We start from the raw sequence: 23,898 nt of genomic DNA, 5'->3' as shown, positions 1-23,898 counted from the left end.
TGTCCCGATGATGCCCAGGTAGGGACCAGAGTTACCAGGTCAAGAAGAGGCCAACCTGCAGACCATTATGTGGAACCAGGTCGCGATGTTGCCCACGTAAGGACCAGAGTCACCAGGTCCAAATGAGGCCCAGATGGAGCATATTCACTAGGTCCATGTGAGGCCCAGTTGAGGACCAGAGTCACCAGAACTGGTTGAGGCCTAGAGGGGTACCAGAATCACCTGGTCCAGGTGACATCCAGATGGGGACCAGAGTCCCTGATAGTGAACAGTGTAACCATAACCTGATGCTACATAGATGGTTACCAGAGACACCAGGTCCTGGTGAGGCCCAAGAGGGACCCGAGACATGAGGTCCAGGTGAGGTCCCCATGGGAACCGCAGTCAGCAGGTCAGGTGAGACCATGCTTAGGATCAGAGTCACCAGTTACAGGTGAGGCACAGGTTGAGCCAGAGTCACCTGGTACAGAAGAGGCCAAAGTCAGGACAAGAGTTACCAGGATCAGGTCAGTCCCAGTGGGGAATAGAGTAACCATGTCCCGATGATGCCCAGGAAGAACCAGAGTCACCAGGTCCATATGAGGCGCAGGTGGGAGCATATTCACTAGGTCCCTGTGATGCCAAGTTGAGGACAAGAGTCACCAGTTCTAGTTGAGGCGTAGAGGGGTCCAGATTCACCTGGTCTAGGTGAAATCCAGATGGGTCCAGAATCACCAAGTCAGGGTGAGGCCCAGGTGGTGACCAGAGTTACCAGTTCCGGGTGAGTATAAGGTAAGGACCAGATTCACAAGGTCCAATCTAGGCCCACGTGGGGACCTTTGTCACCAGGTATGGGTGAGGCCCAGGTGGCAACCCCACTCACCAGGTCCAGGTGAGGCCAACCTGCAGGCCATGTAGAGGAACCATGTCCCGATGATGCCCATGTAGGGACCAGAGTTACCAGGTCCAGGTGAGGCCAACCTGCAGGCCATGCAGTGGATCCATGTCCCGATGATGCCCAGGTAGGGAACAGAGTCACCAGGCCCAAATGAGGCCCAGATGGAGCATATTCACTAGGTCCAGGTGAGGCCCAGTTGAGGACTAGAGTCACCAGATCTGGGTGACGTGCAGATAGGATCAGAGCCACCAGTTCCAGGTAAGGCCAAGAAAGAGTCCACAGCAATCAGGTCCAGGTGGGGAACTAAGTCACCAGGACTGGGTGAGGCCCAGATGGAGACCAGATTCACTCACCAGGTCCAGGTGAGGCCCAGGTGGTGACCGGAGTCCCCGGGTCTAGTAGAGGACCAGGTAAGGACCAGATTCACCAGGTCAAAGAGGCACACGTGGGGACCTGAGTCACCAGGTATGGGTGTGTCCCAGGTGGCAACCCCACTCACCAGGTCCAGGTGAGGCCAACCTGCAGACCAGAGTCACCAGATACACGTGAGGCCCTAGTGGGGACCAGAGTCACTAGATAAATGTGAGTCTACAAGAACACCACAGTCACCAGGTCCAGGTGTGGTTCATGTGGGAAAAAGAGTCACCAGGTCCAAGAGACCCAAGTGGGGACCACAGTTACCAGGTCAGCAGGTCCAGGAGAGGTCCAGGTGGGGACCAGAGTCCCCAGATCCAGGTGAAGTCCAGGTGGGGATCACAGTCACCAGATCCAGGTGAAGCCCAGGTGGGGACCAGAGTCAGTAGGTCCAGATGAGGCCCAGGTGAGGACCAGAGTTACCAGGTACACGTGAGGCGCCGGTAGGTATCAGAGGCAACAGGTCCATGTGAGGCAGGCTTGGGGACCATGGTCAAGAGTTCTACTTGAGGCCCAGTGTGGAACACTGTAACCAGGTCCAAGTGAGTCCCCGGTGGTGACAAGAGTCACCAGGTCCAGGTAAGGCCGAGGTGGGGACCAGGATCACCAGGTACAGGGGAGGCCCTTGAAAGAACCAGAGTCAACATTTCGAGGTCAGGCTCAGGTGACAACCAGGGTCAGCAGGTCCAAGTCAGGCCAAAGTGGGGTTCACAGTCACTAGAGCACGGTGAGACCCAGAGGGGGACCAGAGTCACCTGGTCCAGGTGAGGTCCAGGTGTGGAACACAGTCACCGGGTCCCAATTTTGCCCAGTTGAGGACCATGGTCAACAGGGCCAGGTGAGGCCCAGATGGGAATCGGAGTGCCCAAATCCAGGTGAAGCCCAGATTGGGACCATAGTCACCAGATCCAGGGTAGTCTCAGATGCAGACCAGAATCACCAGTTCCAGGTGAGGTGCAGGTGGCAACCACACTCACCAGGTCCCAGTGATGCCCTCGTGGGGACCAGAGTCACGAGGTACATGAGAATCTAGAAACACTGCAGCCACCGGGTCCACATGATGTCCATTTGGGAACGAGAATCACCAGTTAGAGGTGAGGACCCTGTGGGGATCCGACTCACCATGTCCAGGTGAGACCCAGGTGGGAACCAGTGTCACCATATCCAGGTGTGGCCCAGGTGAAGACCAGAGTTAATAGGTCGGGCTGGGTCACTGTTAGTGAACAGTGTAACCATATCCTGATGCTACCCAGGTGGGTACGAGAGACACCAAGTCCTGGTGAGGCCCAGTTGAGACCAGAGACATGAGGACCAGGTGAGGTCCCATGGGCACCACAGACATCAGGTGAGGTGAGTCCATGCTTAGGATCAGATTCAACAGTTACAGGTGAAGCCCAGGTGGAGCCAGAGTCACCTGGTACAGAAGAGCCAATAGTCAGGACCAGAGTTACCAGGATCAGGTCAGTCCCAGTGGGGAATAGAGTAACCATGACCCGATGATGCCCAGGTAGAACCAGAGTCACCAGGTCCAGATGAAGCGCAGGTGGGGAGCATATTCACTAGGTCCCGGTGAGGTCCAGTTGAGGACCAGTGTCACCAAGTCTAGTTGAGGCCCAGAGGGGTACCAGATTCACCTGGTCTTGGTGACATCCAGATGGGGACCAGAGTCTTCAGGTCAGGGTGAGGCCCAGAGTGGTTCCAGAGTCAACATGTGCAGGTGAGGCTCAGGTGTGGAACAGAATCACCAGGTACCAATGATGCCCAGGTGAGGACCAGAGTTACCATGACTGGGTGACGCGCAGATATGATCTCAGTCACCAGTTCCAGGTGAGGCCAAGAAACAGTCCAAAGCAATCAGGTCCAGGTGGGGAACAAAGTCACCAGGACTGGGTGAGGCCCAGATGGGGACCAGATTCACCAGGTCCAGGTGAGCCCAGGTGGTGACCAGAGTCCCCGAATATGGGAGCGGAACAGGTAAGGACCAGATTCACCAGGTCCAAGAGTCTCACGTTGGGACCTGAGTCACCAGGTATGGGTGAGACCCAGGTGGCAACCCCACACACCAGGTCCAGGTGAGGCCAACCTGCAGGCCATGCAAAGGAACCATGTCCCGATGATGCCCAGGTAGGGACCAGAGTCACCACGTCCGGATGAGGCGCAGGTGGGGAGCAGGTTCACTAGGTCCCGGTGAGGCCCAGTTGAGGACCAGAGTCACCAGGTCAAGTTGAGGCCTAGAGGGGTACCAGTTTCACCTGGTCTAGGTGACATCCAGATGGGGACCAGTGTCACCATGTCAGGCTGAGGCCCAGAGGGGATCCAGAGTCATCATATCCAGGTGAGGCTCAGGTTGGAACAGAGTATCCATGTCATAATGGACCACAGGTGAGTACCAGAGTCACCAGTTCTGGGTGAGGCCCAGTTAGGATCAGAGTCACCAGTTCCAGGTGAGGCCAAGAAGGAGTCCACAGCATTCAGGCCCAGATGGGGAACAAAGTCACCAGGACTGGGTGAGGCCCAGATGGGGACCAGATTCACCAGGCCCAGGTGATTCCCAGGTGGTGACCAGACTTACCAGTTCCGGGTGAGGACCAGGTAAGGGTCAGATTCACCAGGTCCAAGTGATGAGCACGTGGGGACCTGTGTCACCAGGTATGGGTGAGGCACTGGTGAAAACCCCACTAACCAGGTCCAGGTGAAGCCAACATGCAGGTCATGCAGAGGAATATTGTCCCAATGATGCCCATGTAGGGAATAGACTTACCGGGTCCAGGTGAGGCCAACCTGCATGCCATGCAGAGAAACCATGTCCCGTTGATGCCCAGGTAGGGACCAGATTTACTAGGTCCAGGTGACGTCAACCTGCAGGCCATGCAGTGGAACCATGTCCGGATGATGCCCATGTAGGGACCAGAGTCACCAGGTCCAAATGAGGCCCAGATGGAGCATATTCACTAGGTCCAGGTGAGGACCAGTTGAGGACCAGAGTCACCAGATCTGGTTGAGGCCTAGAGGGGTACCAGAATCACCTGGTCCAGGTGACATCCAGATGGGGACCAGAATCACCAGGTCAGGGTGAGGCCCAGAGAGGTTCCAGAGTCAACATTTCCAGGTGAGGCTCAGGTGTTGAACAGAGTCACCAGGTACCAATGATGCCCAGGTGAGGACCAGAGTCAACAGGTCTGGGTGAGGCGCAGATAGGATCAGAGACACCAGATCCAGGTGAGGCCAAGAAAGAGTCCACAGCAATCAGGTCCAGGTGGGGGACAAAGTCACCAGGACTGGGTGAGGCCCAGATGGGGACCACAATCACCAGGTCCAGGTGAGGCCCAGTTGTGGACCAGAGTACCCGGGTCTGGGAGAGGACCAGGTAAACACCAGATTAACAGGTCCAAGAGGCCCACGTGGGGACCTGAGTCACCAGGTTTCGGTGAGGCCCAGGTGGCAACCCCACTCACCAGGTCCAAGTGAGGCGAACCTGCAGGCCAGAGTCACCAGATCCAGGTGAGGCCCTAGTGGGGACACGAGTCACCAGGTAAATGTGAGTCTACAAGAACACCACAGTCAACAGGTCCAGGTTTGGTTCATGTGGGAACGAGAGTCACCAGATCCAGGTGAGACCCAGGTGGGGACCACAGTCACCAGGTCCAGATTGAGGCCTAGGTGGGGGGACCAGAGTCATCAGGACCAGTTGAGGCCAAAGTGTGGAGCAAAGTTATCATGTCCAGGTGAGGCCCAGGTGGGGAACACAGTAACCATGTCCCATTGATTCCAGGTGGGAATAGAGTCACAAGGTCCAGACGAGGTCTAAGTGAGGAGTAGATTCACCAGGTCCTGTTGAGGCCCAGCTGAGGACCAGTGTCCCCAACTCCGGGTGAGTCCGAGATGGGGACCAGAGTCCCCCGGTTCTGGTGATATCCAGTTGGGAACCAGAGTCAGCATGTCAGGAAGAGGCCCAGAGGGGGACGAGAATCACTAGGTCTAGGTGAGGCCCCGATGTGGAACTGAGAAACCAGGTCCCATGATGCCCATATGAGGACCTGAGTCACCAGGTCCAGGTGAGGTCCCTGTGGGAACCAGTCACCTCGCCCAGGTGAGGCCCAGGTGGGACCACAGTCACCAGGTCCAGGTGAGGCCCAGGTATATAAGAGAGTATCCAGGTCCCAATGATGCCCAGGTAAGGACCAGAGTCAACAGGTCCAGGAGAGGCCCAAATATGGATCAGAGTCATTGTGTTCCAGGTGAGGCCAGATGGAGACCACAGGAACCAGGTCCAGGAGAGCCCCATATGGGAAACAGAGCCACCAGATCCAGGATAGGTTCAGGTGGGACCAAAGTCACAAGGTCCAGGTGAGGTGCATGTGGCAACAGGATTCACCAAGTCCAGGTGAAGCCCGGGTGGCGACCAGAAACGACATCCAGGTGCGGACCAGCTAAGGACCAGAATCATCAGGCCCAAGTGAACCCCAATGGGTGACCAGAGTCACCAGGTAAGGGTGAGGCCCAGAGAGGGAACCAGGGTAACCATTTAGTTTGAGGCCCAGAATGGGACCAGAGGTCCCTGGTCAAAGTGAGGCTCTTGTGGGGTATAGAGTATCCAGGTCCCTGTGATTCCTGGGTGAGGACCAGAGTCACTAGGGCCATGCAGGTCCAGATGGGGAACAGAATCACTAGGTCCTGTTGAGGCATAGAAACACACCCCAGTCAGCAGTATCAGGTGAACCCCTTGTGGGAACCAGAGCCACTCTTTCCAGCTGAGTCCCAGGTCCATGTGAGGCCCACATGAGGACCAGATTCATCAGGTCGAATTGAGGCATAGCTGGGGACAAGAGTCACCAGGTCTGGGTGCGGCCTAGGTGGGGCAAGATTCAGCAGTTCTGAGTTAGGTCAAAATGGGGACGAGAGACACCAGGTCCAGGTGAGGCCAAACTGAGGACCAGAGTCACCAGATCCAAGTGAGGTCCTGTTGGTAAGAGAGTCACCAGGTCCAGGAGAGGTCCAGGTGTGGACCAGAGTCACCAGATCCAGGTGAAGCCCAGTTGGGGACCAGAGTCACTAGGTCCAGATGAGGCCCAGGTGAGGAGCAGAGTTACCAGGTACACGTGAGGCCTCGGTGGGTATCAGAGGCATCAGGTCCATGTGAGGCCGGCTTGGGGACCATGGTCAATAGGTCTACTTGAGGCCCAGGACTGGAACATAGTAAGCAGGTCCAGGTTAGTCCTCCGTGGTGACAAGTGTCACCACGTCCAGGTGAGGCCCTGGTGGGGACCAGGATCACCAGGTACAGGGGAGGACCTTGAAAGAACCAGAGTCAACAGTTCGAGGTCAGGCGCAGGTGGCGACAAGTGTCAGGAGGTCCAATTCAGGCCAAAGTGGGGTTGACAGTCACTAGGGAAGGTTGAGACTCAGAGGGGGACCAGAGTTATGTGGTCCACGTGAGGTCCAGTTGTGGAACACAGTCACCGGGTCCCAATTTTGCCCAGTTGAGGACCATGGACAACAGGGCCAGGTGAGTCCCAGAAGGGGACCGGAGTCCCCAAATCCAGGTGAAGCCCAGGTGGGGACCAGTCACCAGATCCAGGTTAGTCTCAGGTGCACCAGAATCACCAGGTCCAGGTGAGGCGCAGGTGGCAACCACACTCACCAGGTCCCGGTGAGTCCCTGGTGGGGACCAGAGTCACGAGGTCCATGAGAAGCTAGAAGCACTGCAGCTACCAGGTCCACATGATGTCTATGTGGGAACGAGAATCACCAGTTACAGGTGAGGACCAGGTGGGGATCCGACTCACCATTTCCAGATGAAACCCAGGTGGGAACCAGTGTCACCATGTCCAGGTGTGGCCCAGGTGAAGACCATAGTTAATAGGTCCGGCTGGTTCACTGTTAGTGAACAGTGTAACCATATCCTAATGCTACCCAGGTGGGTACCAGAGACACCAGGTCCTGGTGAGGCCCAGGTTGGACCAGAGACATGAGGTCCGGGTGAGGTCCAGATGGGAACCACAGTCACCAGGTCAGATGAGGCCATGCTTAGGATCAGAGTCACCAGTTACAGGTGAGGCCCAGGTGGAGCCAGAGTCACCTGGTACAGAAGAGGCCAAAGTCAGGACCAGAGTTACCAGGATCAGGTCAGTCCCGGTGGGGAATAGAGTAACCTTGTCCCGATGATGCCCAAGTAAAACCAGAGTCACCAAGTCCAGATGAGGCGCAGGTGGGGAGCATGTTCACTAGGTCCCCGTGAGGACCAGTTGAGGACCAGAGTCACCAGGTCAAGTTGAGGCCTAGAGGGATACCAGATTCACCTGGTCTAGGTGACATCGGGATGGGGACCAGAGTCATCATGTCATGGTGAGGCCCTGAGGGGATCCAGAGTCTTCATGTCCAGGTGAGATTCAGGTGTGGAACAGAGTATCCAGGTCATAATGGTCCATAGGAGAGGACCAGAGTCACCAGATCTGGGTGAGGCCCACTTAGGATCAGAGTCACCAGTTCCAGGTGAGTCCAAGAAAGAGTCCACAGGAATCAGGTCCAGGTGGGGTGACAAATTCACCAGGATTGGATGTGGACCTGATGGGGACCAAATTAACCTGGTTCAGGTGATTCCCAGGTGGTTACCCGAGTTAGCAGTTTCGGGTGAGGACCAGGTAAGGACCAGATTCACCAGGTCCAAGTGAAGCCCACGTGGGGACCTGTGTCACCAGGCATGGGTGAGGCCAAGGTGGCAACGCCACTCACCAGGTCCAGGTGAGTCCAACCTACAGGCCATGCAGAGGAACCATGTCCCGATGATGCCAAGGTAGGAAATAGAGTTACCGGGTCCAGGTGAGGCCAACCTGCAGGCATGTGTGGATCCATGTCCCGATGATGCCCAGGTAGGGACCAGAGTTACCAGGTCCAGGTGAGGCCAACCTGCAAGTCATGCAGTGGAACCATGTCCCGATGAGGCCCAGGTAGTGACAGAGTCACCAGGTGCAAATTTGGCCCAGATGGAGCATATTCACTAGGTCCAGGTGAGGCCCAGTTGAGAACCAGAGTCACCAGATCTGGTTGAGTCCTAGAGGGGTACCAGAATCACTTGGTCCAGGTGACATCCAGATGGGGACCAGAATCACCAGGTCAGGGTGATGCCCAGAGGGGTTCCAGAGTCATCATGTCCAGGTGAGGCTCTGGTGTGGAACAGAGTGACGAGGTATCAATGATGCCCAGGTGAGGACCAGAGTCACCATGTCTGGGTGACGCGCAGATATGATCAGAGTCACCAGTTCCCGGTGAGGCCAAGAAAGAGTCCACAGGAATCAGGTCCAGATGGGGAACAAAGTCACCAGGACTGGGTATGGCCCAGATGGGGACCAGATTCACAGGTCCAGATGATGCCCCGTTGGGGACCAGAGTCCCCGGGTGGTAGAGGACCAGGTAACGACCAGATTAACAGGTCCAAGAGGCCCACGTGGGGAACTGAGTCACCAGGTATGGGTTGGCAACCCCACTCACCAGGTCCAGGTGAGGACAACCTTCAGGCAAGAGTCACCAGATCCAGGTGAGGCCCTAGTGGGTACCGGAGTCACCAGATAAATGTGCGGCTACAAAAATACCACAGTCACCAGGTCCAGGTGTGGTTCATGTGGGAACGAGAGACACCAGGTCTAGGTGAGAACCAGGTGGGAACCACAGTCACCAGGTCCAGATTGAGTCCTAGGTGGGGGGACCAGAGTCATAAGGACCAGTTGAGGCCAAAGTATGGAGCAAAGTTATCATGTCCAGGTGAGGCCCAGGTGGGGAACAGAGTCCCCGGGTCTGGGAGAGGAACATTTTAGGACCAGATTCACCAGGACAAAGAGGCCCACGTGGAGACCTGAGTCACCAGGTACGGGTGAGGCCCAGGTGGCAACCTCACTAACCAGGTCCAGGTGAGGCCAACCTGCAAGCCAGAGTCACCAGAACCAGGTGAGGCCCTAGTGGGACCGGAGTCACCAGGTAAATGTGAGTCTACAAGAACACCACAGTCACCGTATCCAGGTGTGTTTCATGTGGGAACGAGTGTCACCAGGTACAGGTAAGACCCTGGTGGGGACCACAGTCACCAGTTCCAGATTGAGGCCTAGGTGGGGGGACCAGCGTCATTAGGAAGAGTTCAGGCCAAAGTGTGGAGCAAAGTTATCATGTCCAGGTGAGGCCCAGGTGGGGAACAGAGTAACCATGTCCCATTGATGCCAGGTGGGAAAAGAGTCACAAGGTCCAGACGAGGCCTAAGTGAGGAGTAGATACACCAGGTCCTGTTGAGGCCCAGTTGAGGGCCAGTGTCTCCAGCTCCGGGTGAGTCCCAGAGGTGGACCAGAGTCACCCGGTTCTGGTTATATCCAGGTGGGGACCAGAGTCTCCACATCAGGATGAGGCCCAGAGGGGGACGAGAATCACTAGGTCCAGGTGAGGCCCCGATGTGGAACTGAGAAACCAGGTCCCATGATGCCCATATGAGGACCTGAGTCACCAGGTCCAGGTGAGGTCCCTGTGGGAACCAGTCACCTCGTCCAAGTGAGGTCGAGGTGGGACCACAGTCACAAGGTTCAGGTGATGCGCAGGTGGCAACAGGATTCACCAAATCCAGGTGAGTCCCAGGTGGCGACCAGTCACCAGATCCAGGTGTGGACCAGCTAAGGACCAGATTCACCAGGCCCAAGTGAAAACCAAGGGGTGACCAGAGTCACCAGGTAAGGGTAGGCCCAGTTAGCATCAGAGTCAGCAGTTCCAGGTTAGCCATGAAGGAGTCCACAGCAATCAGGTCCAGGTGGGGAAGAAAGTCAACAGGACTGGGTGAGGCCCAGATGGGGACCAGATTCACCAGGCCCAGGTGATTCCCATGTGGTGACCAGAGTTACCAGTTCCGGGTGACCACCAGGTAAGGACCAGATTCACCAGGTCCAAGTGAGGCCCACGTGGGGACCTGTGTCACTAGGCAAGGGTGAGGCCCAGGTGACAAACCCACTCTCCAGTTCCAGGTGAGGCCAACCTGCAGGCCATGCTGAGGAACCAGGTCCCAAAGATGCTCAGGTAGGGACGAGAGTTACCAGGTCCAGGTGAGGCTAACCAACAGGCCATGCAGTGGAACCATGTCCCGATGATGCCAGGTAGGGACCAGAGTTACCAGGTCCAAATGAGGCCCAGATGGAGCATATTCACTAAGTCCAGGTGAGGCCCAGTTGAGGACCAGAGTCACCAGACCTGGTTGAGGCCCAGAGGGGTACCATAATCCCCTGGTCCCGGTGACATCCATATGGGGACAAGAGTCACCATGTCAGGTTGATAGCCAGAGAGGTACCAGAGTCATCATATCCAGGGGAGCCTCAGGTATGGAACAGAGTCACCAGGACCAATGATGCCCAGGTGAGGACCAGAGTTACCAGGTACACGAGAGGCCCCGGGGGGATCAGAGGCAACAGATCCATGTGAGGCCGGCTTGGGGACCATGGTCAACAGGTCTACTTGAGGCTCATGTATGGAACACAGTAACAAGGCCTAGGTGAGTAACCGGTGGTGACAAAATTTACCACGTCCAGGTGAGGCCCAGGTGGGGACCAGGATCACCAGGTCCAGGGGAGGCCCTTGAAAGTACCAGAGTCAACATTACGACGTCAGTCGCAGGTAGGAACCAGGGTCAGCAGGTCCAAGTCAGTCCAAAGTGGGGTTCACAGTCACTAGGGCACGGTGAGACCCAGAGTGGGACCAGAGTCGCCTGGTAAAGGTGAGGTCCAGGCGTGGAACACAGCCACCAGGTCCCATTTTTGCCCAGTTGAGTACCATGGTCAACAGGACGAGGTGACGCCCAGATGGGGACCGGAGTCCCCGAATCCAGGTGAAGCCCAGGTGTAGACCACAGTCACCAGATCCAGGGTATTCTCAGGTGCAGACCAGAATCATCAAGTCCAGGTGAGGTGCAGGTGGCAACCACACTCACCAGGTCCCGGTGAGGCCCTGGTGGGGACCAGAGTCACGAGGTACATGAGAAGCTAGAAACACTGCAGCCACCAGGTCCACATGATGTCCATGTGGGAACGACAATCACCAGTTACAGGTGAGGACCAGGTGGGGATCCAACTCACCATGTCCAGGTGAGATCCAGGTGGGAACCAGTGTCACCATGTCCATTTTTGGCCCAGGTGAAGACCAAAGTTAATAGGTCCAGCTGGATCACTGTTAGTGAACAGTGTAACAATATCCTGGTGTTACCCAGGTGGGGACCAGAGACAAAGGTCCAGGTGAGATCCCGATGGGAACCACAGTCACCAGGTCAGGTGAGGCCATGCTTAGGATCAGAGTCACCAGTTACAGGTGAGGCCCAGGTAGAGCCAGAGTCACCTGGTAGAGAAGAGGCCAAAGTCAGGACCAGAGTTGCCATGATCAGGTCAGTCCCAGTGGGGAATACAGTAACCATTTCCGGAGGATGCCCAGGTAAAACCAGAGTCACCATGCCCAGATGCGGCGCAGGTGGGGAGCATGTTCACTAGGTCCCGGTGAGGCCCACTTGGGGCCCAGTGTCACCAGGTCAAGTTGAGGCCTAGAGGGGTACCAGATTCACCTGGTCTAGGTGAAATCCAGATGGGGACCAGAGTCACCATGTCAGGCTGAGGCCCAGAGGGGATCCAGAGTCATCATGTCCAGGTGAGGCTCACGTGTGGAACAGAGTATCCAGTTCATAATGGTCCACAGGTGAGTACCAGAGTCACTAGATCAGGGTGAGGCCCAGTTAGTATCAGAGTCACCAGTTCCAGGTGAGGCCAAGAAGGAGTCCACAGCAATCAGGTCCAGTTGGGGAACAAAGTAACCAAGAATGGATGACCCCAGATGGGGACCAGATTCACCAGGTCCAGGTGATTCCCAGGTGGTGACCTGAGTTAAAAGTTCCGGGTGACCACCAGGTAAGGTCCAGATTCAGCAGGTCCAAGTGAGGCCCACGTGTGGACCTGTGTCACCAGGCATGGGCGAGGCCCAGGTGGCAACCCCACTCACCAGGTCCAGGTGAGGCGAACCTGCAGGCCATGCAGAGGTACCATGTCCCGATGATGCCCAGGTAGGGACGAGATTTAACAGGTCCAGGTGAGGCCAACCTGCAGGCCAAGCAGTAAAACCATGTCTCGATGATGCAGAGGTTGGGATCAGAATCACCAGGTCCAATGAGACCCAGATGGAGCATATTTACTAGGTCCAGGTGAGGTGCAGTGGAGTACCAGAGTCACAAGACCTGGTTGAGGCCTAGAGGGGTACCAGAATCACCTGGTCCAGGTGACATCCAGATGGGGACCAGAGTCACCAGGTCAGGATGAGGCCCAGAGAGGTTCCAGAGTTAACATGTCCAGGTGAGGCTCAGGTGTGGAACAGAGTCACCAGGTACCAAAGATGCCCAGGTGAGGACCAGAGTCACCAGGTCTGGGTAATGCGCAGATAGGATCAGAGTCACCAGTTCAAGGTGAGGCCAAGAAATTGTCCACAGCAATCATCCAGGTGGGGAACAAAGTCACCAGGACTGGGTGATGCCCAGATGGGGACCAGATTGACCAGGTCCAGGTGAGGCCCAGGGGGTGACCAGAGACCCCGGGTATGGGAGACGACCAGGTAAGGACCAGATTCACCAGGTCCAAGAGGCCGACGAGGGGCCTGTGTCCCCAGGTACGGGTGAGGCACAGGTGGCAACCACACTCACCAGGTCCAGGAGAGGCCATCTTTCACGCCATGCAGAGGAACCGTGTCCCGATGATGCCCATGTAGGAACCAGAGTTACCAGGTCCAGGTGATGTCAACCTGCAGGCCATGCAGTGGAACCATGTACCGATGATGCCGAGGGAGGGACCAGAGTCACCAGGTCCAAATGAGGCCCAGATGGAGCATATTCACTAGGTCCAGGTGAGGCCCAGTTGAGGACCAGAGTCACCAGATCTGGTTGAGGCTCAGAGGGGTACCAAAATCACCTGGTCCAGGTGACATCCAATGGGGACCAGAGTCACCAGGACAGGGTGAGGCCCAGAGAGGTTCCAGAGTCATCATGTCCAGGTTAGGCTCAGGTGTGAAACTGAGTCACCAGGTACCAAGATGCCCACATGAGGACCAGAATCAACAGATATGGGTGACGCGCAGATAGGATCAGAGTCACCATTTGCAGGTGAGGCAAAGAAAGAGTCCACAGCAATCAGTTCCAGGTGGGGAACAAAGTAACCAGGACTGGGTGAGGCCCAGATGGGGACCAGTTTCCCTTCTCCAGGTGAGGCCCAGGTGATGACCAGAGTCCCCAGGTTGGGAGAAGACGAGGTAAGGACCAGATTCACCAGGTCCAAGAGGCCCACGTGGGGACCTGAGTCACCAGGTATGGGTGAGCCACAGGTGGCAATCCCACTCACCAGGTTCAGGTGAGGCCAACCTGCAGGCGATGCGCAGAACCATGTCCCGATGATGCCTAGTTAGGGACCCGAGTCACCAGGTCCAAATGAGGCCAAGATGGAGCATATACACTAAGTCCACGTGAGGCCCAGTTGAGGACCAGAATCACCAGATCTGCTTGAGGCCTAGATGGGAACCAGAATCACACAGTCCAGGTTACGTCCTAATGGGGACCAGAGTCACCAGGTCAGGGTGAGGCCCAGAGAAGTTCCAGAGTCATCATGACCAGGTGAGGCTCAGGTGTGGAACAGAGTCACCAGGTACGAATGATGCCCAGGTAAGGACCAGAGTCAACAGGTCTGGGTGATGCGCAGATAGGATCAGAGTCACCAGTTCCAGGTGAGGCCAAGAAAGAGTCCACAGCAATCAGGTCAAGGTGTGGAACAAAATCATCAAGAATGGGTGAGGCCCAGATTGGGACCAGATTCACCAGATCCAGGTGAGGCCCAGGTGGTGACCAGAGTCATCGGGTCTGGGAGAGGACCAGGTAAGGACCAGATTCACCAGGTCCAAGAGGCTCACATGGGGACCTGAGTCACCAGGTATGGGTGAGGCCCTAGAGGCAACCCACTCACCAGGTCCAGGTGAGGCCAACCTGTAGGCCAGAGTCACCAGATCCAGGTGAGACCCTAGTGGGGACCGGAGTCACCAGGTAAATGTGAGTCTACAAGAACACCACAGTCACCAGGTCCAGGTGTGGTTCATGTGGGAATGAGATTCACCAGGTCCAGGTGAGACCCAGGTGGGGACCATAGTCCCCAGGTCCAGATTGAGGACTAGGTAGGGGGACCAGAGTCATCAGGACTTGTTGATGCCAAAGTGTGGAGCAAAGTAATCACGTCCAGGTGAGACCCAGGTGGGAAACAGAGTAACGATGTCCCATTGATGCCAGGTGGGAAAAGAGTCACAAGGTCCAGACGAGGCCTAAGTGAGGAGTAGATACACCAGGTCCTGTTGAGGCCCAGCTGAGGACAAGTGTCGACAGCCCCGGGTGATTCCCAGAGGGGGACCAGAGTCTCCCGGTCCTGGTGATATCCAGGTGGGGACCAGAGTCAGAGTCGTCCAGGTGAGGCCCCGATGTGGAACTGAGAAACCAGGTCCCATGATGCCCATATGAGGACTTGAGTCACCAGGTCCAGGTGAGGTCCCTGTGGGAACCAGTCACCTCGTCCAGGTGAGGCCCAGGTGGGACCACAGTCACCAGTACCAGGTGAGGCCCAGGTATATAAGAGAGTATCCAGGTCCCAGTGATTCCCATGTAGAACCAGAGTCACCAGATCCAGATGAAGCGCAGGTGGGGAGCATGTTCACTAGGTCCCCGTGAGGCCCAGTTCAGGACCAGAGTCACCAGGTCAAGTTGAGTCCTAGAGGGATACCAGATTCAGCTAGTCTAGGTGACATCCTGATGGGGACCAGAGTCATCATGTCAGGGTGAGGCCCAGAGGGGATCCAGATTCATCACGTCCAGGTGAGGTTCAGGTGTGGAACAGAGTATCCAGGTCCTAATGGTCCATAGGTGAGGACCAGAGTTACCAGATCTGGGTGAGGCCCAGTAAGGATCAGAGTCACCAGTTCCAGGTGAGGCCAAGAAGGAGTCCACAGCAATCAGGTCCAGGTGGGGTGACAAAGTCACCAGGACTGGATGAGGACCAGATGGGGACCAGATTAACCAGGTTCATGTGATTCCCAGGTGGTGACCCGAGTTAGGAGTTCCGGGTGAGGACCAGGTAAGGACCAGATTCACCACGTCCAAGTGAGGCCCACGTGTGGACCTGTGTCACCAGGTATGGGTGAGCCCCAGGTGGCAACCCCACTCACTAGGTCCAGGTGAGGCCAACCTGGAGGCCATGCAGAGGAACCGTGTCCCGATGATGCCCAGGTAGGGACCAGAGTTACCAGGTCCAGCTGAGGCCAACCTACAGGCCATGCAGTGGATCCATGTCCCGATGATGCCCAGGTAGGGACCAGAGTCACCAGGTCCAAATGAGGCCCAGATGGAGCATATTCAATAGGTCCATGTGAGGCCCAGTTGAGGACCAGAGTAACCAGAACTGGTTGAGGCCGAGAGGGGTACCAGAATCACCTGGTCCATGTGACATCCAGATGGAGACTAGAGTCACCAGGTCAGGGTTAGGCCCAGAATGGTTCGAGAGTCCAGAGCCTCATGTCCAGGTGAGCCTCAGGTGTGGAACAGAGTCACCAGGTACCAATGATGCCCAGGTGAGGACCAGAGTCACCAGGTCTGGGTGACAAGCAGATAGGATCAGAGTCACCAGGTCCAGGTGAGGCCATGAAAGACTCCACAGCAATCAGGTCAAGGTGGGGAACAAAGTCACCAGGACTGAGTGAGGCCCAGATGGGGACCGGAATCACCAGGTCCAGGTGAGGCCCACGTGGTGACCAGAGTCCCCGGGTCTGGGAGAGGACAAGGTAATGACCAGATTCACCAGGTCCAAGAGGCACAGGTGGAGACGTGAGTCACCAAGTATGGGTGAGACCCAAGTGGCATCCCCACTAACCAGGTCCATGTGAGGCCAACCTGCAGGCCAAGTCGCCCGATTCACGTGAGGCCCTAGTGGGGACTGGAGTCACCAGTTAAAAGTGATTCTACAAGAACAACCCAGTCACCAGGACCTGGTGTGGTTCATGTGGGAACGAGAGTCACCAGGTCCAGGTGAGACCCAGGTAGGGACCACAGTCACCAGGTCCAGATTGAGGCCTAGGTCGGGGGACCAGAATCATCAGGACCAGTTGAGGCCAAAGTGTGGAGCAAAGTTATCATGTCCATGTGAGGCCCAGGTGGGAAGAGTAACCATGTCCCATTGATGCCAGGTGGGAAAAGATTCACAAGGTCAAGACGAGGCCTTAGTGAGGACAGATGCACCAGGTCCTGTTGAGGCCCAGTTGAGGAGCAGTGTCCCCAGCTCCGGGTGACTCCCAGAGGGTGACCAGTGTCACGCGGTTCTGGTGACATCCAGGTGGGGAGCAGAGTCACCATATCAGGGTGAGGCACAGAGGGGGACGAGAATCACTAGGTACAGATGAGACCCCGATGTGGAACTGAGAACCCTGGTCCCATGATGCCCATATGAGGACCTGAGTCACCAGGTCCAGTTGAGGTTCTGTGGGAACCAGTCACCTCGTCCAGGAGAGGCCCAGGTGGGACCACAGTCACCAGGTCCAGGTGAAGCCCAGGTATATAGAGAGTATCCAGGTCCCAATGATGACCAGGTAAGGACCAGAGTCAACAGGTCCAGGAGAGGACCATATATGGATCAGAGTCATTGTGTTCCAGGTGAGGCCAGATGGAGACCACAGGAACCAGGTCCAGGAGAGCCCCATATGGGAACCAGAGCCACCAGATCCAGGTGAGGTCCAGTTGGGACCACAGTCAGAAGGTCCAGGTGAGGCGCAGGTGGCAACAGGATTCACCAAGTCCAGGTGAGGCCCAGGTGGCCACCAGTCACCAGATCCAGATGCGGAGCAGCTAAGGACCAGATTCACCAGGCCCAAGTGAAGCCCAAGGGGTGACCAGAGTCACCAGGTAAGGGTGAGGCCTAGAGGGGAACCAGAGTAACCAGTTCAGTTTGAGGCCCAGAATAGGACCAGAGGTCCCTGGTCAAAGTGAGGCCCAGATGTGGAATAGAGTATCCAGGTCCCAATGATGCCTGGGTGAGGACCAGAGTCACTAGGGCCATGCAGGCCCAGATGGGGAACAGAATCACTAGGTCCTGGTGAGGCATAGAATAAGACCACAATCACCAGTATCAGGTGTGCCCCTTGTGGGAACCAGAGCCACTCTATCCAGCTGAGTCCTAGGTCCATGTGAGCCCCACGTCAGGACCAGATTCATCAGGTTGAATTGAGGCATAGCTGGGGACAAGAGTCACCAGGTCTCTGTGCGGCCTAGGTGGGGCAAGATTCAGCAGTTCTGAGTTAGGTCAAAGTGGGGACGAGAGACACCAGTCCAAGTGAGGCCAAACTGAGGACCAGAGTCACCAGATCCAGGTGAGGTCCATGTTGGAAAGAGAGTCACCAGGTCCAGGAGAGGTCCAGGTGGGGACCAGAGTCACCAGATCCAGGTGAAGTCCAGGTGGGGACCAGAGTCACCAGATCCAGGTGAAGCCCAGGTGGGGACCAGAGTCACTAGGTCCAGATGAGGCCCAGGTGAGGATCAAAGTTACCAGATACACGTGAGCCCCCGGTGGGGATCAGAGCCAAAAGGTCCACGTGAGGCCGGCTTGGGGACCATGGGCAGCAGGTCTATGTGAGGCCCAGGTGTGGAACAAAGTAATCATGTCCAGGTGAGTCCCCGGTGGTGAGAAGTGTCACCACGTCCAGTTGAGGACCAATTGGGGACCAGGATCACCAGGTACAGGGGAGGCCCTTGAGAGAACCAGAGTCAACAGTTTGAGGTCAGGCGCAGGTGGCAACCAGGGTCAGCAGGTCCAAGTCAGGCCAAAGTGGGGTTCACAGTCACTAGGGCAAAGTGAGACCTAGAGGGGGACCAGAGTCACCTTGTCCAGGTGAGATCCAGTTGTGGAATACAGTCACCGGGTCCCAATTCTGCACAGTTGAGGACCATGGTCAACAGGGCCAGGTGAGGCCCAGATGGGGACCGGAGTCCCCAAATTCAGGTGAAACCCAGGTGGGGACCACAGTCACCAGATCCAGGGTAGTCTCAGGTGGACACCAGAATCACCAGGTCCTGGTGACGTGCAGGTGGCAACCACACTCGCCAAGTCCCGGTGAGGCCCCGGTGGGGACCAGAGTCACGAGGTACATGAGAAGCTAGTAACACTGCAGCCACCAGGTCCACATGATGTCCATGTGGGAACGAGAATTACAAGTTACAGGTGAGGAGCAGGTGGGGATCCGAGTCACCATGTCCAGGTGAGACCCAGGTGGGAACCAGTGTCACCATGTCTTCGTGTGCCCCAGGTGAAGACCAGAGTTATTAGGTCCGGCTGGATGAGTGTTAGTGAACAGTGTAACCATATCCTGATGCTTCCCAGGTGGGTACCAGAGACACCAGGTCCTGGTGAGGCCCAGGTGTAACCGGAGACATGAGGTCCAGGTGAGGTCTCGATGGGAACCACAGTCACCAGGTCAGGTGAGCCCATGCATAGGATCAGAGTCACCAGGTACAGGTGAGGCCCAGGTGGAGCCAGAGTCACCTGGTACAGAAGAGGCCAAAGTCAGGACCAGAGTTACCAGGATCAGGTCACTCCCAGTGGGTAATACAGTAACCATGTCCCAATGATGCCCAGGTAGAATCAGAGTCACCAGGTCCAGTGAGGCGCAGGTGGGGAGAATATTCACTAGGTCCAGGTGAGGCCCAGATGAGGACCAGAGTCACCAGGTCTAGTTGACGCCTAGAGGGGTACCAGATTCACCTGGTCTAGGGGACATCCAGATGGGGACAAGAGTCACAATGTCAGGGTGAGGCCCAGAGGGCATCCAGAATCATCATGTCCAGGTGAGGTTCAGGTGTGGAACAGAGTATCCAGGTCATAATGGTCCACATGTGAGGGCCAGAGTCACCAGATCTGGGTGAGGCCCAGTTAGGAGCAGAGTCACAAGTTCCAGTTGAGGCCAAGAAGGAGTCCACAGCAATCAGGTCCAGGTTGGGATCAAAGTCACCAGGAATGGGTGAGGCGCAGATGGGGATCAGATTCACCAGGTCCAGGTGATTCCCAGGTGGTGACAAGGGTTACCAGTTCCGGGTGAGGACCAGGTAAGGACCAGATTCACCAGGTCCAAGTGAGGCCCACGTGAGACCTGTGTCACCAGGTATGGGTGAGTCCCAGGTGACAAGCCCACTCACCAGGTCTAGGTGAGGCCAACCTGCAGGCCATGCAGAGGAACCGTGTCCCGATGATGCCCAGGTAGGGACCAGAGGTACGAGGTCCAGGTGACGCCAACCTGCAGGCCATGCAGAGGAACCGTGTCCCGATGATGCCCAGATAGGGACCAGAGTTACCAGGTCAAGAGGAGGCCAACCTGCAGACCATTATGGGAACCATGTCCCGATGTTGCCCACGTAGGGACCAGAGTCACCAGGTCCAAATGAGGCCCAGATGGAGCATATTCACTAGGTCCAGGTGAGGCCCAGTTGAGGACAAGAGTCACCAGAACTGGTTGAGCCCTAGAGGGGTTCCAGAATCACCTGGTCCAGGTGACATCCAGATGGGGACCAGATCACCAGGTCAGGGTGAGGCCCAGAGAGGTCCCAGAGACATCATGTCCAGGTGAGGCTCAGGTGTGGAATAGAGTAACCAGGTACCAATGATGTCCAGGTGAGGACGAGAGTCACCAGGTCTGGGTGAAGCACAGATAGGATCAGAATCACCAGTTCAAGGTGTGGGCAAGAAAGAGTCCAGAGCAAACACGTCCAGGTGGGGAACATAGTCACCAGGACTGGGTTAGGCCAAGATGGGGACCAGATTCACCAGGTCAAGGTGAGGCCCAGGTTGTGACAAGATTCCCAGGGTCTGGGAGAAGACCAGGTAAGGGCCAGATTCACCAGGTCCAAGAGGCCCACGTGGGGACCTGAGTCACCAGGTATGGGTGAGGACCAGGTGGCATCCCACTAACCAAGTCCAGGTGAGGCCAACCTGCAGGCCAGAGTCACCAGATCCAGGTGAGGCCCTAGTGGGGCCAGAGTTTCCAGGTAAAAGTGAGTCTACAAGTACACCACAGTCACCAGGTCCAGGTGTGATTCATGTGGGAACGAGAGTCACAAGGTCCAGGTGAGACCCAGGTGTGGATGACAGTCTCCAGGTCCAGATTGAGGCCTAGGTGGGGGGACCAGAGTCATCGGGACGAGTTGAGTCCAAAGTATGGAGGAAAGTTATCATGTCCAAGTGAGGCCCAGGTGGGGAACAGAGTAAAAATGTCCCATAGATCCGAGGTGGGAAAAGAGTCACAAGGTCCAGACGAGGCCTAAGTGAGGAGTAGATTCACCAGGTCCTGTTGAGGCCCAGTTGAGTATCAGTGTCCCCAGCTCTGGTTGATCCCCAGAGGGGGACCAGAGTTACCCGTTTCTGGTGTGAGTCAGGTGCGGACCAGAGTCACCACGTCAGGATGAGGCCCAGAGGGGAACGAGAATCACTAGGTCCAGGTGAGGCCCCGATGTGGAACTGAGAAAACAGGTCCCATGATGCACATATGAGGACCTGAGTCACCAGGCCCAGGGGAGGTCCCTTTGGGAACCAGTCACCTCGTCCAGGTGAGGCCCAGGTGAGACCACAGTCACCAGTTCCAGGTTAGGCCCAGGTATATAAGAGAGTATCCAGGTCCCAATGATGCCCAGGTAAGGTCCAGAGTCAACAGGTCCAGGAGAGGCCCAAATATGGATCAGAGTCATTGTGTTCCAGGGGAGGCCGGATGGAGACCACAGGAACCAAGTCCAAAAGAGCCCCATATGGGAACCAGAGCCACCAGATCCAGGTGAGGTCCAGGTGGGACCACAGTCACAAAGTCCAGGTGAGGCACAGGTGGCAACAGGATTCACCAAGTCCAGGTGAGTCCCAGGTGGCGACCAATCACCAGATCCAGGTGCGGATCAGCTAAGGACCAGAATCACCAGGCCCATGTGAATCTCAAAGGGGTGACCAGAGAAACCAGGTAACGGTGAGGCCCAGAGGGAGAATCAGATTAACCAGTTTAGTTAGAGGCCGAGAATGGGACAAGAGGTCCCTGGTCAAAGTGAGGCCCAGGTGTGGAATAGAGTATCCAGGTCCCAAAGATGCCTGGGTGAGGACCAGAGTCTCTAGGGCCATACAGGCCCAGATGGGGAACAGAATCACTAGGTCCTAGTGAGGCATAGAATAAGACCAGAGTCAGCAGTATCAGGTGAGCCACTTGTGGGAACCAGAGCAACTCTACCCAGCTGAGTCCCAGGTCCATGTGAGGCCCACGTGAGGACCAGATTCATCAGGTCGAATTGAGGCATAGCTGGGGACAAGAGTCACCAGGTCTGGGTGCGGCGTAGGTGGGGCAAGATTCAGCAGTTCTGAGTTAGGTTAAAGGGGGAACGAAAGACACCAGGTCCAGGGGAGGCCAAACTGAGGAACAGAGTCACCAAATCCAGGGAAGAACCATGTTGGAAAGAGAATCACCAGGTCCAAGAGAGGTCCAGGTGGGGACCAGAGTCACCAGATCCAGGTGAAGTCCAGGTAGGGACCAGAGTCACCAGATCCAGATGAGGCCCAGGTGAGGACAGAGTTACCATGTACACGTGAGGCCCCGGTGGGGATCAGAGGCAACAGGTCCATGTGAGTCCCGCCTGGGGACCATGGTCAACAGGTCTACTTGGGACACAGGTGTGGAACACAGAAAGCAGGTCCAGGTGAGTCCCCGGTGGTGACAAGAGTCACCAGGTCCAGGTGAGGCCCAGGTGGGGACCAGGAACAGCAGGTACAGGGGAGGCCCTTGAAAGAATCAGAGTCAACAGCTCGAGGTCAGGCGCAGGTGGCAACCAGGGTCAGCAGGTCCACGTCAGGCCAAAGTGGGCTTCACAGAAACTAGGGCACGGTGAGACCCAGAGGGGGACCAGAGTCACCTGGTCCAGGTGAGGTCCAGTTGTGGAACACAGTCACTGGGTCCCTATTTTTCCCCGTTGGGGACCATGGTCAACAAGGCCAGGTGAGGCCCAGGTGGGGACCGGAGTCCCCAAATCCATGTGAAGCCCAAGTGGGGACCACAGTCACCAGATCAGGGTAGTCTCGGGTGCAGACCAGAATCACCAGGTCCAGGTGAGGTGCAGGTGGCAACCACACTCACCAGGTCCCGGTGAGGCCCTGGTGGGGACCAGAGTCACGAGGTACATGAGAAGCTAGAAACACTGCAGCTACCAGGTCCACATGATGTCCATGTGGAAACGAGAATCACCAGTTTCAGTTGAGGACCAGGTGGGGATCCGACTCACCATGTCCAGATGAGACCCAGGTGGGAACCAGTGTAACCATGTCCAGGTGTGGCCCAGGTGAAGACCAGAGTTGATAGGTCCGGCTGGGTCACTGATAGTGAACAGTGTAACCATACCCTGATGCTACCCAGGTGGGTACCAGAGACACCAGGTCCTGGTGAGCCCCAGGTGCGACCAGAGACATGAGGTCCACGTGAGGTCCCGATGGGAACCACAGAGAAAAGGTCAGGTGAGGCCATGCTTAGGATCAGAGTCACAGGTTACATGTGAGGCCCAGGTGGAGCCAGAGTCACCTGGTACAGATGAGGCCAAAATCAGGACCAGAATTACCAGGATCAGGTCAGTCCCAGTGGGGAACAGAGTAACCATGTTCCGATGATGCCCAGGTAGACCCAGCGTCACCAGGTCCAGATGAGGCGCAGGTGGGGAGCATATTCACTAGGTCTCGGTGAGGCCCAGTTGAGGACCAGAGTCACCAGGTCTATTTGAGCCCTTGAAGCGTAACAGATTCACCTGGTCTACGTGACATCCAGATGGGGACCAGAGTCACCATGTCAGGGTGAGGCCCCTAGGGGATCCAGAGTCATCATGTCCAGGTGTGGCTCACGTGTGGAACAGAGTATCCAGGTCATAATGGTCCACAGGTGAGGACCAGTGTCACCAGATCTGGGTGAGACCCAGTTAGGATCAGAGTCTCCAGTTCCAGGTGAGGCCAAGAAGGAGTCCACAGCAATCAGGTCCAGGTGGGGAACAAAGTCACCAGGACTGGGTGAGGCCCAGATGGGGCCTGATACACCAGGTCCACGTGAGGCCCAGGTGGTGACCAGAGACCCAGGTTTGGGAGAGAACCAGGTAAGGACTAGATTCACCAGGTCCAAGAGGCCTACGCGGGGACCTGAGTCACCAGGTATGGGTGAGGCCCAGGTGGCAACCCCACTCACCAGGTCCAGGTGAGGCCAAATTTTGGTAGAGTCACTAGATCCAGTTGAGGCCCTAGTGGGGACCGGAGTCACCAGGTAAATGTGAGTCTACAAGAACACCACAGTCACCAGGTCCAGGTGTTGTTCATGTGGGAACGAGAGTCACCAGGTCCAGGTGAGACCCAGGTGGGGACCACAGTCACCAGGTCCAGATTGAGGCCTAGGTCGGGGGACCAGAGTCATCAGCACCAGTTGAGGCCAAAGTGTGGAGAAAAGTTACCATGTCCAGGTGAGGCCAAGGTGGGGAACAGAATATCCATGTCCCATTGATG

The sequence above is a fragment of the Canis lupus genome, chromosome 38 (assembly GCF_048164855.1).
Source record: "Canis lupus baileyi chromosome 38, mCanLup2.hap1, whole genome shotgun sequence".
Taxonomy (NCBI): Eukaryota; Metazoa; Chordata; class Mammalia; order Carnivora; family Canidae; genus Canis; species Canis lupus.
Note: the sequence above shows the minus strand (reverse complement) of the source record.